Source organism: Phyllobates terribilis, unplaced genomic scaffold, assembly GCF_046119375.1.
Source record: "Phyllobates terribilis strain yellow unplaced genomic scaffold, ASM4611937v1 Scaffold_7__3_contigs__length_470593459, whole genome shotgun sequence".
Classification (NCBI taxonomy): domain Eukaryota; kingdom Metazoa; phylum Chordata; class Amphibia; order Anura; family Dendrobatidae; genus Phyllobates; species Phyllobates terribilis.
The window spans coordinates 338289784-338306872 of record NW_027362767.1 but is presented as its reverse complement, the minus strand read 5'-3'; the positions used below and the strand labels follow the sequence as shown (position 1 = coordinate 338306872).

The 17089-nt window shown below is 44.6% G+C and overlaps 1 long non-coding RNA gene across 2 annotated transcripts in view; it reads right to left on the bottom strand.

Moving 5' to 3' along the window:
• The window catches only part of LOC141154805 (uncharacterized), a 119968-nt gene that overhangs the window by 11091 nt on the left and 91788 nt on the right, over positions 1 to 17089 (bottom strand). Inside the window, exon 4 of one of the 2 annotated variants that reach the window (XR_012247480.1) lies at positions 12978 to 13121. The exons of the other annotated variant lie outside the window; for it this stretch is intronic. This is a non-coding gene — a long non-coding RNA (uncharacterized lncRNA). The remainder of the gene's footprint in view (positions 1 to 12977; positions 13122 to 17089) is intronic. 2 annotated transcript variants of the gene reach the window in all.

Below are 17089 nucleotides of genomic sequence, written 5' to 3'. Positions count from 1 at the left end.
CAACTGTGAGTAAAAATCAAAGGACTGCACTTGACTGTCTCTGTGGGTTATTGCCGCTGCGCCATCATCTCTCCCACACTACAAGGCCCTGCATCCCTTCCATCAACCCTGCCCCGGGGGCCCTCTCCACCTGTGGGGAGCAGAAACATCCCAGCTGCCATCCTATCACCCACGGAGGTCTGCAGCAGTGCCGGTACTCATTACTGGGAACCACAGGTGGTGTCACGAGACAAACTGTTAACAAAAACAACCCCCTTTTTAAAGAGTGACCCCAGAGGACGGGCCCGGGAGCCGACTGCCGTGACATCCTACAAAGAAGGTAAAGGCCCGGGTACCGAGTCCCCTATATTCCCCTGGGCAAGTCATATTGTTATAGCATGTCATGAAGTTATGGTGTTTTTCAAAACTGCTAATCTTACACCATACATGTTGGGATATATCGCGTAAAGATAAGAAAATTCATCAGCGATGAAAGAGTTCAAGTTGAATTTTCTGAAATTTGCGATTTTGTGCAAATTAGAATTTTGAGATTAAATCGATTCGCTGTTCTAAAAAAAAAAGTTGCCCAGCAAAATTACCCACACTGCTGAAGCCACAGAAAGCAGGTTAACTTCATTTTGAGCTTCTACAGTGCTTCTCCATAATGCCCTGCAGCTATGACATCTTATGGTTTAGCATGCTTTGTGCAGTGGTGGTCAGTACCTTGGCCATCTCAGATCACTGGTTCCCAGTGGAGCACTGGGTAAGTTTCTTTCTCATATGGAGTGTAAGCTCTAATCAGAGGGATCCTCTCTCTCTCACTTTCCTTGTTTAAGCTCTTACGTTCAGAGGGGTCTCCTCTCTCCTCTATCCCACCCTCACATATATTTCCCATGTAATTAGAGGTTTTCTAGTATTGAAATTTGCACAACTTTATTCCCCACAAATCACATTTTGGGGTAAATTTTTGGTGAAGTTGGCAAATCCTAATTTCAAAAGGTCCACTCATCTCTAATGTTGAGGCAAGAGAAAAGGTAAGAAAGGACACAACATAAAAACAAGTATGAACTAGGTACATATTATGCTTGTATTTAAAATACTTTCCTTGTCATCTTTAATGGATTCTACAAGGCTAGCAGCCACAAGTACAAACATAAGAACACAGTACTCTCACGTAAGCTTTAGCTATTCATTCATTTTGACTTTTCACATAAAGTATAATGTACATGTATGCTGTAGATCCAGCACTTTGATAGACAACAAGCATTTTACAGATTTATAATAAATGGAACAGCTACCAGAACCTCATGCATGTGACTTTGAAGCCATCAAGGGAAGAGGAAGAGTTGGGATGGTGGGGGCAAAATTGTGGAATCTATTGTATGTATTTGTATAGAATTGTGTTCTTAGAAATAATGCAGTACATTTTTATACTTTCCTAAAGTGCTAAATCTGCAATATGTGTAATATGAATAGTGGCACTAAAGAGTGTTACAACCTTGTCAGTACATTATGCTGCATTCATCCCTAGGGAACAGTATGGAATACTCTTGGCACTATGCAGATGATTATACTGCTTGCTCATAAATTTAAATATAAATATTTTATAACTCTGACCTATAAATTTACATTGTGACTACAGGTGAGAGGCAACAGAATATTATACCACATGGCTTCAATTCAAGTATTCCCTCTTGACAATGCATTCAACTTTGAAAGAAGATGATATAATGCTCCAGATCTATATTACCATCATAGTATTGAAGGTTATAGCTAGGAGACAGCTTGGCACTAAAAGGAATCCTAACTAGTGTTGAGCCACCCCCGTAGTGTTCGAGTTCGGTTCGGTTCGTCGAACACCCGTGTGTTCGCCGAACTGTTCGTCGAACTGTTCGTCGAACACCTTCGAACACCGTTAAAACCAATGGCAGGCAAACAAAAACACATAGAAACACATAGAAAACACCTTCAAAGGTGTCCAAAAGCTGACAAACTGCTCAGAAGACACAACTAACACATGGAAAAGTGACAAGTACATATAGTCATGCGAAAAGAAAAGAGGTGGAGGAGTAAAAGGAGGGGGAGACACAGATATAGGCATGTCATGCCCTTCTAAAATCCAAAAAGTGAGAAGCCGAGACGGCCAGTCCGCTCCTGCCCGTGCCACCTCCGTGTCGCCGGGTTTGTGCCAGAGCCGCGGTGAACCCTGACGGCCAGCCCCCCTCTCCCAATACTGGTGCCTGTCCGCTGGTGGGTCGAGAGAGCCCCCCTGTGGTGGAGGCAGCTCTAAGCTTTTTAATTTAAATTGTCCCTCTAATTTGAATGAATACACTTTAAATCCATTTACAAGGATCTATTGGAGGGCAAGTCTCATGCCAGCAGCCGCATAATTCCAGCTCCAGTAGCGTCCACTAAAGCTGCTGCAGTTAAAAAGCTTTTATAAGGATCGAGCTCGGCTGTCCACCGCAAGGCATCCTAGTGCCAGTCCCAGCCCCTATGCCTTGGGGTGCCTCCTGATGCTCTTCACTGAGTATCCCGTGGTCCCGAAGCATTTCCTTTGAAAAAATTAAGTGTCCAAACTACAGGTGGTGTAGCTTGCTTAACAGCCGGGATAATCCGCTGACTAGCAGACACTGCTACTAGGCACAAAGTATTTCCTGGGCTAGATGCAGTTAAAAATTTGTAAGTAGATACTCTCGTTGGATGCTGAGAAAGCATTCCATAGAGTCTCCTGGCACGCCATATATGATTCTCTTAAAAAGCTTGGGGTAGGGGTCTAGGGGACCCTTTTATAGCCAAAATCACGGCCCTGTATCACAATACGTCACCTAGGCTGAAGATAAATGGAACTGTAGCACCGAGGGCTCGGTTGCTACAGACGTATTGCACCTCACCCAGAGGTGTGATATCTCACTCTCAGATAAGGATGGAGTGTGGATCAGGACCCGACACCTGCATGCATTACACCACATTGCCGTGGGGCAGGGCGACCAATATGCCCCTGAGATGGGCACGACAGTCCCTGTCCCTGGCTGGAGTGGGGGGAGGGAACACTGAGGAAGGGGAACCCTGCAGTGCAGGAGCAGGGAGGAAGCAGTTCCTGGGTGCATTGAGAAGGGAGTATAAAAGGTGGGCACCATCTTAGTTCAGTGCAGAGAAGTCTGAGCAGAAGTGGCAGGGAGCAGGGGCTCTGCATGAGCTCTGCTCCGGAGGCGGGCCTAGTAACAGAGGCCCAGGCCTGCAAGAGGGAGAAGGAAGGAAGAGGAGCGGAGAAGGCTCCAGGAACGAGGAATGAAGGGATCCCAGGGGTGCGGACGGGCGAGTCGCCACCGCACGCCCGAATCCACCTGCGTGGAGGGGTCAGGCCAAAGGGGGAGACCGGTCCCCGAACTAGTGGAGGCAGGAAATGACCCTCAGCTAGAAACCGGAGGCTCTGACATTTTATGTGGCGCAGCACCTTGCTCCACCCGCTAGGAAGGCACCACATAGGGTCAGGGAAACTGGCGCCAAGTTTACCAAGAGGAGGCCCGAGGCAGCCGGACAGAAGTGTTGGTAAGAAAGGCCAGACAAAGGACACACAAAGGGGGTCCTGTGAAGCGCTCCAAAGTTATCTGGGAGTTGTCTGAGCCCCTCACCTGGTGAGCACAGTACGACGTGGGCAGCCGTTACCTGCAGACGTGGTCTTGATAATAAGAACTGTGAGTAAAGGCCCTGAACTGCATCACTGACTCCGTGTCGTTACTGCTGCTGCCCTGCACCATCACCCCCATCCTCCGCATACACTGCCCTGAGGCTATACTCCTCCCGTGGGGAGTTATGCTACGCTCTGCTGCACCCACAACACCAGCCTTAGCGGTCTGCCCTGTAGCGGCGGTTCACTCTGACCGCAATCCACGGGTGGCGTAGTCGGACATTTAAACATCAAAACCACATAAATAGTTCCGCCACTGGTTTGACCGCCCTGAGCCACGGAACCGGATCGCCGCCACGAAGACTACAACCACCAGCATCCACCAAAAAGGGTCGGGCTCCGGGTGTCCCAAGGCCCAGGGGGTGCGTCAGAACATTTTCATCACCTTTCACAATCACCAATGGGACAAGGCAGGGATGTCCTCTGTCCCCTCTCTTATACATCCTAGTGACGGAGCACCTGCTCTCATCAATTCGCCATAACCCCAATATTAGGTGGATTGAGGTGGGAGGCACCGAGTACAAGTGCTCTCTATTTGCTGATGATGTCCTAGTATATATCACTCAATCACATATATCCATCCCTGCTGTTATGGCTGAAATAGATCACTTTGTTACATGGTAAAATTTTAAAATCAATGCAGCGAAGTCTGAGGCCCTCGATGTCTCCCTCCCTAAATCCATATAGGATTCCATCCAGTCCAACTTTCCCTTTGCCTGGCCCTCACAGGGTATCAAATACCTAGGAATTCCTATTCATAGAGACCTCTCCCATCTATGTTATCTTAATTTTGGGCCCTTTATTGAACAATTCCATACAGACCACGGTTGGCAAGTTAGAACTGTAAGATTCACTACGTGAACCACTGGTGTTTTGTGGAAAAGCACATGTACACCGCGTTCCAAATTATTATGCAAAAAGTGTTTAGGAGTGATAAGGGAAGAATTTGTTTGTTTGTCAGTTAAACTCATTGATGGTGATGTGTGTCAGGGCTCTTTATATCACTGTAAGCAATTGCAGACACCTGTGCTAATTAGTTTGGCAGGTGTGTCCAATGAAAGGCAAGACTACTTAAGAAGGCTCTCTCACATTATTAAGCAGCCTACATTTTCTGCCAAAATGGGAAAGAAAAAGGATGTGTCGGCTGCTGAGAAGCAACAAATTGTGGAGTGTTTAGGTCAAGGCATGACTACAATCAACATTGTGCGATGATCAGGATGAAGTGTCTTGGCAATCAAGAAGTATGTAGCTGATTCACAATACACACGTGTGCGTGCTGATAAGGGCAAATTGAGGACTCTTTCCTACAGGCAATTACGTCAGGTTGAAAGAGCAGCGGCAAAAAAGCCTTGTCATAGCAGCAGACAAGTTTTTGAAGCTGCTTGTGCCTCCAACGTCCCCCGAACAACAAGATGCAGGGTCCTTCAGAGGTTTGCAGCTGTGCATACGCCATCCTGTCGACCTCCTCTATCCACTTCACACAAGCAGAAACGGCTCCAGTGGGCCAAACATTACATGAAGACTGATTTCAAAACTGTTTTGTTCACGGATGAGTGCCGTGCAGCGCTCGATGGTCCAGATGAATGGAGTGGAGGATGGCTGGTTGATGGACACCCCACACAAACACGGCTACAGCGCCAACAAGGAGGAGGTGGAGTAATGTTTTGGGCTGGAATCATGGGGAGAGAGATTGTCGGCCCCTTTAGGATCCGTGAAGGCGCTAAAGATGAACTCCATAATGTATGTGGATTTTCTCAAACAGCACTTCCTGCCATGGTTCATGAAGAAGAACCGTGTATTTCACAGCAAGATCATTTTTCTGCATGATAATGCACCATCTCATGCTGCACATAAAACATCTGCATCTCTGGCTGATATGGGCATAAAAGGGGACAAACTTATGGTGTGACCCCCATGCTCCCCTGACCTCTACCCCATTCAGAACCTTTGGAGCATCATTAAAAGGAGTGTCTATGATGGCGGGAGGCAGTTCACATCTAAGCAACAGCTCTGGGAGGGTATTCTGTCCTCATGCAAAACAATTGAAGCAGAAACCATCCAAAACCTGACAAATTCAATGGACGAGAGAGTTCAGAAGCTCCTTTCGAACAAGGGGTCCTATGTGAAAATGTAACATCACCTAGAATAAAGTTTTGAGTTGAAAACTGTTTGATTAAAGTTTCTAACAACCTGCTAATGCTTATAATTTCAAAAATGACCATTTTTTTGGTCTTTATTAAAATGAAAAGGTTGATCGAAAAGTTTGGGGGATCTAAGAGTGTGGCAACCCAGTAGTCATGATTACTTCGAATTCTGACAATATGAGGGTCATGCTGCAGGTAGTACAGCAAGAAGGCACTTATGTGTCTTGCGCATCTCGGAGCCCCAAAATTATTTTCCGGGCTAGATGCAGCTAAAAATTATTTTTAATTTTAAATCTGGTGAAGCTTATTATAGATGGCCTAATAGGATCAGTGCTGCACACTGCTACAAAGCCCAAATTATTTTCCAGTCAAGATACAGATAAACATGATTAGTAATTTGAAAGCTTAAAACGGTTGGTAGGGTGATTTTAACCAATCATCAAGCTTTTACTCTCCCCAGGATGACACAGGGGTAGAAAAGTCGTTTCGGATCCATGATTTGTTCATCTTTATGAACGTGAGTCTGTCTACATTATCAGTGGAGAGCCGCGTGCGCTTATCTGTCAGCACACCACCAGCAGCGCTGAACACACGTTCAGACAGAACGCTGGCTGCGGGGCATGACAAGATCTCCAAGGCGTAAGTGGCTAGCTCCGGCCATTTATCCAGATTGGAAGCCCAAAAAGAGCAAGGGTCCAGTGACACAGTCGTGGCTTCAATGTTTACTTGGAGATACTCCTGTACCATCGTCTCTAGGCATTGACGGTGGTTGGCCCGACCGGCTAGGCCGCATTGTAGCACACTGAGCTTCCCACTGCAACTTATGCTTCATGTCCATGTGCCGGTTCATGCATGAAGTACTCAAACTATGTATTTTTTGGCCTCTACTTAGCTTTTGCTGACAAATGTTACAGATAACACGAGTTGGGTCATCTTTATCGATCTGAAAAAATGCCCAGGCTATGCAAGGCTTAGCACCCATGCGACCTGAAGAGCCACCACGACTTGTGGTGAGAGGCAGAGTTGTGTTTGAGGATGCAGTTGTTGACGTGCTTCCAGTACTACGTCTCTGTCCAGGAAGGCGCAACCTGACCTCGTCGTCACTAGCATCTTCCTCCACCTCCTCTGCTGACCTCATCTCTTGGCTGACTGTGGGTTGACAGTAAGTGGGATCTCCGACCTCATCATCATCACCCTGTGCGTTATCACACCCGTCGTCCTCAGAGCCAACCTGTTCCTGCCCTGACAAAAAACTAAAGTTGTCGCTCCAATCAGGTATTTGAGTCTTATCATCGTCTTCCTCATTGTCTCCACCAACAGGAGTTACAGTTTGGGAATGAGGGTCTACATTATGGTCAGAACCTTCTGCGTCTGGTCCTGGATCCGACTCATAAAGATTCTGGGCATCAGTGCAGATCATTTCCTCGTCTGGATTCACAGAAGCGCTGGAGTCGACCTCTGATTCCCAGGCTATAGTATGAGTAAACAGCTCTGCAGACTTAACCATCTGTTCTACCTCATACTCAGACGGGCAGCTGGAGATTTGGGAGCTGTGAGGAAGCAAGTGCGATTTGGGTGACACCTTTGAGGACTGGAGTATTTGTGATGTTGAAGTTGATGTGGAGGAGAGCCCACTTAAAGGAGCACTTGATATCCGTTGAAGCACCTGCTGTTTTTGTGCCTCATCTGGAATTTGTAGCGATTGGCGTGGCCGTAAGAAAGGGATCTTATCACATTGTCCGCTAAAAGAAGTAGACATTTTAGTTTGGCTGGAAGATGGTCTTTCTTCTGCACCTACCCCACGGACACAACCTTTTTTCCCCTTCCCAAAACGCCTATTCCCCTTTCCACCAGCAGCAGGCCTTTTTCCACTCATTTTGGTGGTTAACTAATTCACAACTCTGGAGTTGTTTGCACAAAAAAACAATGGATGGTAACCGAGCAGAGCTGAGTGGCCAAACTGTGGTATTAGGCCAAAACTATTGGCTGGGTTAGATGCAGAAAAAAATTATTTTTAATTTGCAACCTGATGGAGGTCAGTATAGATGGACTAATAGACCAAGTCCCACACACCGCTAGAAGCCCAAATATTTTTTCAGAGCTAGATGCAGAAAATTTTTTTATTCAATTTGCAACCTGATGGAGGTCAGTATAGATGGACTAATAGACCAAGTCCCACACACTGCTAGAAGCCCAAATATTTTTTCAGAGCTAGATGCAGAAAAAAATTATTTTTAATTTGCAACCTGATGGAGGTCAGTATAGATGGGCTAATAGAACAAGTCCCACACGCTGCTAGAAGCCCAAATATTTTTTCAGAGATAAATGAAGAAAAAAATTATTTTTAATTTGCAACCTGATGGAGGTCAGTATAGATGGACTAATAGACCAAGTCCCACACACTGCTAGAAGCCCAAATATTTTTTCAGAGCTAGAGGCAGAAAAAAATTATTTTTAATTTGCAACCTGATGGATGTCAGTATAGATGGACTAATAGACCAAGTCCCACACACCGCTAGAAGCCCAAATATTTTTTCAGAGCTAGATGCAGAAATTTTTTTTATTCAATTTGCAACCTGATGGAGGTCAGTATAGATGGACTAATAGACCAAGTCCCACACACTGCTAGAAGCCCAAATATTTTTTCAGAGCTAGATGCAGAAAAAAAATATTTTTAATTTGCAACCTGATGGAGGTCAGTATAGATGGACTAATAGACCAAGTCCCACACACTGCTAGAAGCCCAAATATTTTTTCAGAGATAAATGAAGAAAAAAATTATTTTTAATTTGCAACCTGATGGAGGTCAGTATAGATGGACTAATAGAACAAGTCCCACACGCTGCTAGAAGCCCAAATATTTTTTCAGAGATAAATGAAGAAAAAAATTATTTTTAATTTGCAACCTGATGGAGGTCAGTATAGATGGACTAATAGACCAAGTCCCACACACTGCTAGAAGCCCAAATATTTTTTCAGAGCTAGATGCAGAAAAAAATTATTTTTAATTTGCAACCTGATGGAGGTCAGTATAGATGGACTAATAGACCAAGTCCCACACACCGCTAGAAGCCCAAATATTTTTTCAGAGCTAGATGCAGAAAAAAATTATATTCAATTTGCAACCTGCTGGAGGTCAGTATAGAAGGACTAATAGAACAAGTCCCACACACTGCTAGAAGCCCAAATATTTTTTTCAGAGCTAAATGAAGAAAAAAATTATTTTTAATTTGCAACCTGATGGAGGTCAGTATAGATGGACTAATAGACCAAGTCCCACACACTGCTAGAAGCCCAAATATTTTTTCAGAGCTAGATGCAGAAAAAAATTATATTCAGTTTGCAACCTGATGGAGGTCAGTATAGATGGACTAATAGAATGATGCTATGCCCAAAAGATTTTACTTCACTAGGTGCAGTAAAAAAATTGGTATTCTATACACAGGTGGTATATCTTGCAACACAGATAGGCTACTCCACTGACTAACACACTCTGCAATAGGCCAAAAAGGATTAGCTTTGCTAGATTCAGCCAAATGCTGTGAAAAAAACTTGCACAGCACTGGCACAGACCTGCCTGGCAAAAACTGATAGGAACTGATGTAACCTAGTCCTGAAAAGGACTCCAATTACAATTAGTCTTTACTCCCACAATCTATCTATTTAAGAGCACAGACCTGCTTGATAAAAGTAGTAGGAAATGCTGTAACCTAGTCCTTAAAAGGACTGCAATCACAACTATTCCCTACTCCCAAGCTATCTGTATATTTGTGCGAAAATTGGCTTGAAATTAACAAGGTATAGCGCACACAGCAACAGCGGTGGCGTCTAACACGCAGCTGCAGCAGTGAGAAAATGGTGGCGACGGGGAAAATGGCTTGGTCTTATAGGGCAAGGACATGTGACATACACTGCCAATCACACATGCCCTTGCTTGTGTGAAAAAAAGCACTTCGCTCCGTGTGTGCGCTGCTGATAGGCTGACAGATTGCACCTCCCCACTGCAAATGCGGGAAAGAGAAAAAAAAATGGAGATCTTCATTGTTCCTGCAGAGATCCATCCCCTGCCCCTCCCCCCGCCCCGCTGTACACTCAAACTGCGTATTAACATTAATTTTCATCATTACTGAGAAAAAATCCAGTTATGATTTTGGTGCACGAACAGTTATCGAACATAACCTCGAACAGCCGAATTTTTCTCGAATTGTTCGTGTTCGCCGACCGGCTCGAACACCGCCCAAAACAGCTCGAATTTGAGATTGGCGAACAGTTCGAGTAGAACAACGCTCATCTCTAATCCTAACAAGCAGTACAGACCAACAAAACTCCTTCAGATGTATATTAAAGAACAGCAACTCCTGAGATTGGTAGGTAGAGACAATGGATCATTGATGGTGCCAATATATATAGGGAGAAGGATGGTTCAGTGGTTAGCACTGCAGCCTTGCAGCACTGGGGTCCTGGGATTTAATCCCACCAATGGCATCATCAGAAAGGAGTTTTGTATGCTCTCCCTAAATTTGCATGAGTTTCCTCATACACTGTCAAGACATACAGATAGGAAATTTAGATTGTGATTCCCAATGGGGACAGTGATAATGGTGATTTCTGTAAAGTGCTATGCAAATTAATGTGAATAAAATAAGTGAATAAAATAAATATGTACAAAATTTGAACCCACACTGAGACATTAATGTTCTGCAGATAATAACATCCATGATACCATAAGGAAATTCTTCAAACTGTATCCAACAATGTAAACATGACATTAATAGAGCTATTCTTTTACAGTGAAGACATGGCAGGAGAGATTTAGGACTCTTTCCATCATCCATATAACCAATGCCTCTACAGTTGAACCATCTCCTTCAATAAACTCTGAGATAACTAATGATGCAAAATCTTAATTGAGAAGGCCCCATCCGCCCTTTTTATTAGTGCAACAAAACATTCACTACCTTTATTACAAAATTGTGTATAACAAATGGCACATAACATTTTACTGTCAATCGGAATACTTGGAGGCATAAAGCACATCTCCATCTTAGACTTACATTTTGGTGGTCATAATAAAACTCATGATAAAAGAGAAGTGGAAAATGCGGTATTATCGTGCACTGCCGAGTTGAAAAAACAAGGTGACCAGGAGATTGAAAAGGGGAGACTTTTTTGACAACACATTTCGGAGCTGTTCTCACTTTAACTTCTTCATCAGGTACCTGATCTCCTGGTCACTTTGTTTTCCAAGCTTGGCAGCTCCAAACAATATCACATTTTCCACTTGTTTCTTCTATCCAGATTCGTGCCTGGCTTTTCTCAGGTTCAGTGGGTGGAGCAGCAGCCACATCTTCATTATTTCCTAATTTTCATGCAGTGTTGTGCTTACAATTTGCACAATTGCATTTTCATTCCACCAATTTTACACATGGACTATTCCAGCCTCTTTTCTTTTCAGAATAAAACTAATTTTAGTCATATTATGGACATGACTGGTTCCATTTGCAGCTCTGTGTGCCCATCTGGATGCAGTAATTGCCTGACTGCTATTAATATTCAATATTTTGGTCCATAAATCGAACCAGCCTAGACCATGCTACAATATTTTTCACATGGACCGAAGTCCTGAAACCATCCCCAGAAGCTCAAACATCCAGCTGTATCATAAACAATTCATATTACCATACATACTAATCTTGAAGTCTAAAATCATCACCAGGAGTAGAGATGAATGAACCCGAACTGTAAAGTTAAGGGTTCGTACCTACGTGTACGTTGCTGAACTCCGATCATGGACTTCGACTGGAAGTTTCTTTTACAGTTTGGGTGTTCGGGGAGGGGAGAGAGCGATTTTCCAGCTCCAAAGCTCGGGTCCCCATTAATTTTTATGGGGTTCAGGTTCAATTTTGGGTACAGTTCGGGTACCCGACCCGTACTTTGGACTAAAGTTTGGTCGAACCCCACGAACCCGAACTTCCATGGGTCCGCTCATCCCTTACCAGGAGCCAAAACTCCAGTTGAGCCATAAGCAGCTTGTATTACAACACTTCTCATTTTCAAATGATTATGTAGATCGGTTACAACCAAATCTTTGCCTCCAAAGACCATTTACCTGTTTTCTAAATTGAAACTTCAAAAGGGAGCTATATAACCCATTTTTAAATACAGGCCTGTAAAGATGGAGAAAACATTGAAACTTATGCTGCATTTGACCAAAAAAGGGAGGATAGGAAGGACTAATTTACTTAGTGCCAACTGCAAAAATGTTTCATCACTTTTATCCTCTAACTTTATATATAAATTTCTACTTTTCTTCGTGTAGCCCTCCCCTGTTATGGTGATTTCACTAATTGAACTACAGGCATGGTAGTATAGGGCCAAGTAAAACAATAAAAATAAATAAAACCTGTTTTGTAGAAATGCGTGGTGCCTGCTCTGAGAAATCAAGCTTTTTCTACTACTGTTCTGAACCATAAGAAGCTCTGTCTATCTGACATAGCACCAGCTAACCATTCCAGCAAAATTTGCACTTTACCGTTTGCTTTCTGAGCCCTGCTATGTGCCCAAACAATAGTTTTTAGTAGAAAACTGAGTGTCTAACAAAACACTTTAGGGATGGGAAATAATACAAACAAGTTATCCAAAGGGTAAATAGACCCAAATTAAGGGATAATGTGATTAAAACTTGACATTTATCATAATTAATGTGGTCTACCAAATAAAGATTAAAATAATTCGGATGGTATTGCTGTGTAGCACTTCTTTGGGACTCCTCTATGGGATATCACTCTACTAAAGCTAATATATCTCCTACCCAGATTGATGGCTGCAGTACACTAGCTAGGATACCTTTTCTAATGACAATTATTGATGTCAGTTGCAAGACCAATAGAGCTGATTAAAATTCACTCATAGCCTCCCCAAAATGTTTTGCCAAGACTGGCATCATCAGGGGACTGAGGCTACACTGAGTTAGAAAAACAGAGTGCAAGGTCTTTTAAGGCTTCTGTTGTGACATCATCAAATTAGCAAACGAATCAGGTATTCCCACATATTGTGTCCAATCAGAAATAAAGCTGTCATTAATGATGTGTCACATAGTCCGCCTCTAATAAATACTCTAACAAAAAGGATATCCGTAATTGGCTATGGCCTTGTATGCTTACCTCCCATCTTATGACATCACTATGGGGACAGTCCTATACCAGAGGTACAGGGTGTCTATAGAGGTACGTCGCCTGGTCACATGGTAATCACAGGCCAATCGCCAAACCAGGATAGTGATGATGTCACAGTCACATGTTAAGGTCCTGTAAAACAGAGACAACATTCAGTCCTATTGTATCATTACTATGTAGGTCCTATTAAAAAGGTCCTATTGCATATATCATTGGACTCTAATTGATTTGCTCAGATTGTTACTGTGCATATCAATGGATCTTAACCCCTTTACTACCTTGGAGGAATGAGTACGTCCAAGGTCGCTTCCCTCTCTTTAGCACTGGCTTTGGAGATGAGCCTGCACCTTTCTGGGCAAATGACAGCTGATCTGATCAGCTCTCATGTGCCTCTAACAGCCGCGGATGGAATCGCGATCCACCGCGGCTGTTAACATGTTAAATGCCACGGTCAGACTTCGACAGTGGCATTTAACATGCACGCACTGGAAGCGCATCGCAATATCATGGGTCACCGATGGGTTGGCATGACAACCCGGGGTCAACATGAGACCCTGTGGTTGTCATATTGTCAATATGCTCATAGCATATGAGTATTTTTGATACACATAGCAGGGCTGTAGCCCTGCTATGTGTAACACAGGTGATCAGCTGATCACAGCTTCTAGTCTCCCATAGAGACTATTGAAGCAAGTGTAAAGTAAAAAAATGTTTTTAAAAAAATATAAAAGTTTAAATCACCCTCCTTTCTCCCCATTCAAAATAAAACCATTAAAAATAAAACAAAAGTACACATTTGGGGTTGCCAAGTTCAGAATCATCCAATATATAAATCTGAAAAAAGAATAAATGTGATCGGTAAATGGAGTAGCGAGAAAAAAAATCAAACTGCCAGAATTACGTTTTTTTGGTCATTGCATTAAAATGCAATACCGGGCGATCAAAGCATCCTATCTACCCCAAAATGTTATCAATAAAAACTTCTGCTCAGCGCGCAGAAAATAATCCGTCACGCAGCCCCAGATCACGAAAAATGGAGACGCTACGAGTCTCTGAAAATGGCGCCATTTTTTTCTCATTTTACAAACTTAGAATTTTTTTCACTAATTAAATAATAAAAAACCTATACATGTTTGGCATCTGTGAACTCGTAATGACCTGGAAAATCATAATGCCAGGTCAGTTTTAACATTTAGTGAACATGGTAGAAAAAAAAAATTGTGGAATTGAACTGTTTTTTCAATTTCACCGCACTTGGATTTTTTTTCCCATTTTCCAGTATGTGATATAGTAGAACCAATGAGGTCACGCAAAAATAAGTGCTCATATGTCCATATTGATGAAAAAATAAAAAAGTTATGGATCTGGGAAGAAGGGGAGCAAAAAATGAAAATACCAAAATGGAAAAACGCAATGTGTTAAAGGGGTTAATAAACATTCATCTAACCACCAATATCCTTTTGGAATAAACTCATAAACCAACCAAAATCATAACAGATCTGCTCTTTTTTAAAATTAGTAGCCATGTAATAATAATCTACAGAGGCAATATGTTGTATTAATTTATTTTTTTAATTTCGGTTTAATTTTATTTGAGAGAAATGACATCAAGTGACATTTGATGTAATTTCTCTCAAAATTAAACCAAAAATAATTTATATTTATTGAACATACTTACTGTATTTTTGGGCCTATAAAACGCACCGGACCAAAAAACGCACCTAGGTTTTAAAGGATGAAATTAGGAAAAAAAATGTAAGCAAAAAATGTGGTCATGATGCCCTGTTATGTGGGAGGGGGTCTGCTGCTGACACTGGTATTGGGGTAATGTCCCCCAATTCTGTTAATATCCTTCATCCTGGTATGTATAGCCCCTCCTTCCTGGTATAAGTGGCCCCATCCCATCCTGGTATAGCTGGCCCTCATCCCCATCCTGGTATGCATGGTACCCCTTGATCCCCCATCCCGGTATGCATGGCACCCCTCTATCCCACAATCTGGTATGCATGGCACCCATTTTTACCCCATCTTGGTATGCATTTCACCACTTGAGCCCCTATCCTGGTGTAAATGGCACCCCTTTATCCCCCATACTGGTATGCATGGCACCCCTTGAGCCCCCATCCTGGTATGCATGGAACCCTCTGAGCCCCCATCCTGGTATGCATGGCACCCATTGAGCACCCATCCTGGTATGCATGGCACCCTCTGAGCCCCCATCCTGGTATGCATGGCACCCCTTGAGCCCCCAAGCTGGTATGCTTGGCACCCCTTGAGCCCCCATCCTGGTATGCATGGTACCCCTTGAGCCCCTATCCTGGTATGCATGGCACCACTTGAGCCCCATATCCTGGTATGCATGGCACCCTCTGAGCCCCCATCCTGGTATGCATGGCACCCCTTTATCCCCCATACTGGTGTGCATGGCACTTCTTGAGCCCCCATCCTGGTATTCATGGCACCCCTTGAGCCCCCATCCTGGTATGCATGGCACCCCTTTATCCCACAATATGGAATGCATGGCACCCCTTTATACCCCATCTTGGTATGCATGGCACAACTTGAGACCCAATCCTGGTATACATGACACCCCTTTATACGCCATACTGGTATGCATGCCACCCCTTGAGCCCCCATCCTGGTATGCAAGCACCCTCTGAGCCCCCATCCTGGTATGCATGGCACCCCTTGAGCCCCCATCCTGGTATACTTGGCAACCATTGAGCCCCCATCCTGGTATGCATGGCACCACTTGAGCCCCTATCCTGATATGCATGACACCCCTTGAGCCCCCATTCTTGTATGCATGGAATCCTCTGAGACCCCATCCTGGTATGCACGGCACCCTCTGAGTTCCCATCCTGGTATGCATGGCACCCCTTTATCCCCCATACTGGTATGAATGGCACTTCTTGAGCCCCCATCCTGGTATGCATGGCACCCCTTGAGCCCACATCCTGGTATGCATGGCACCTTCTAAGCCCCCATCCTGGTATGCATGGCACCCCTTGAGCCCCCATACTGGTATATATGGCACCCCTTGAGCCCCCATCCTGGTATGCATGGCACCCCTTGAGCCCCCATCCTGGTATGCATGGCACCCCTGAGCCTCCATCCTGGTATGCATGGCACCACTTGAGCACCTATCCTGGTATGTATGGCACCCCTTGAGCCCCCATTCTGGTATGCATGGCATCCTCTGAGCCCCCATCCTTGTATGCATGGCACCCCTTTATCCCCCATACTGGTATGCATGGCACTTCTTGAGCCCCTATCCTGGTATGCATGGCACCCCTTGAGCCCCCATTCTTGTATGCATGGCATCCTCTGAGCCCCCATCCTGGTATGCATGGCACCCTCTGAGTTCCGATCCTGGTATGCATGGCACCTCTTTATCCCCCATCCTGGTATGCATGGCACCCCTTGAGACCCATCCTGGTATGCATGGCACCCCTTGATCCCCCATCCTGGTATGCATGCCACCACTTGAGCACCTATCCTGGTATGTATGGCACTCCTTGAGCCCCCATTCTGGTATGCATGGCATCCTCTGAGCCCCCATCCTTGTATGCATGGCATCCCTTTATCCCCCATACTGGTGTGCATGGCACTTCTTGAGCCCCTATCCTGGTATGCATGGCACCCCTTGAGCCCCCATTCTTGTATGCATGGCATCCTCTGAGCCCCCATCCTGGTATGCATGGCACCCCCTGAGTTCCGATCCTGGTATGCATGGCACCCCTTTATCCCCCATACTGGTATGCATGGCACCCCTTGAGCCCCCATCCTGGTATGCCTGCCACCCCTTGAGCCCCCATTCTTGTATGCATGGAATCCTCTGAGCCCCCATCGTGGTATGAATGGCACCCTCTGAGTTCCCATCCTGGTATGCATGGCACCCATTTATCCCCCATACTGGTATGAATAGCACTTATTGAGCCCCCATCCTGGTATGCATGACACCCCTTGAGCCCACATCCTGGTATGCATGGCACCCTCTAAGCCCCCATCCTGGTATGCATGGCACCCCTTAAGCCCCCATACTGGTATACATGGCACCCCTTGAGCCCCCATCCTGGTATGCAAGGAACCCCTTGAGC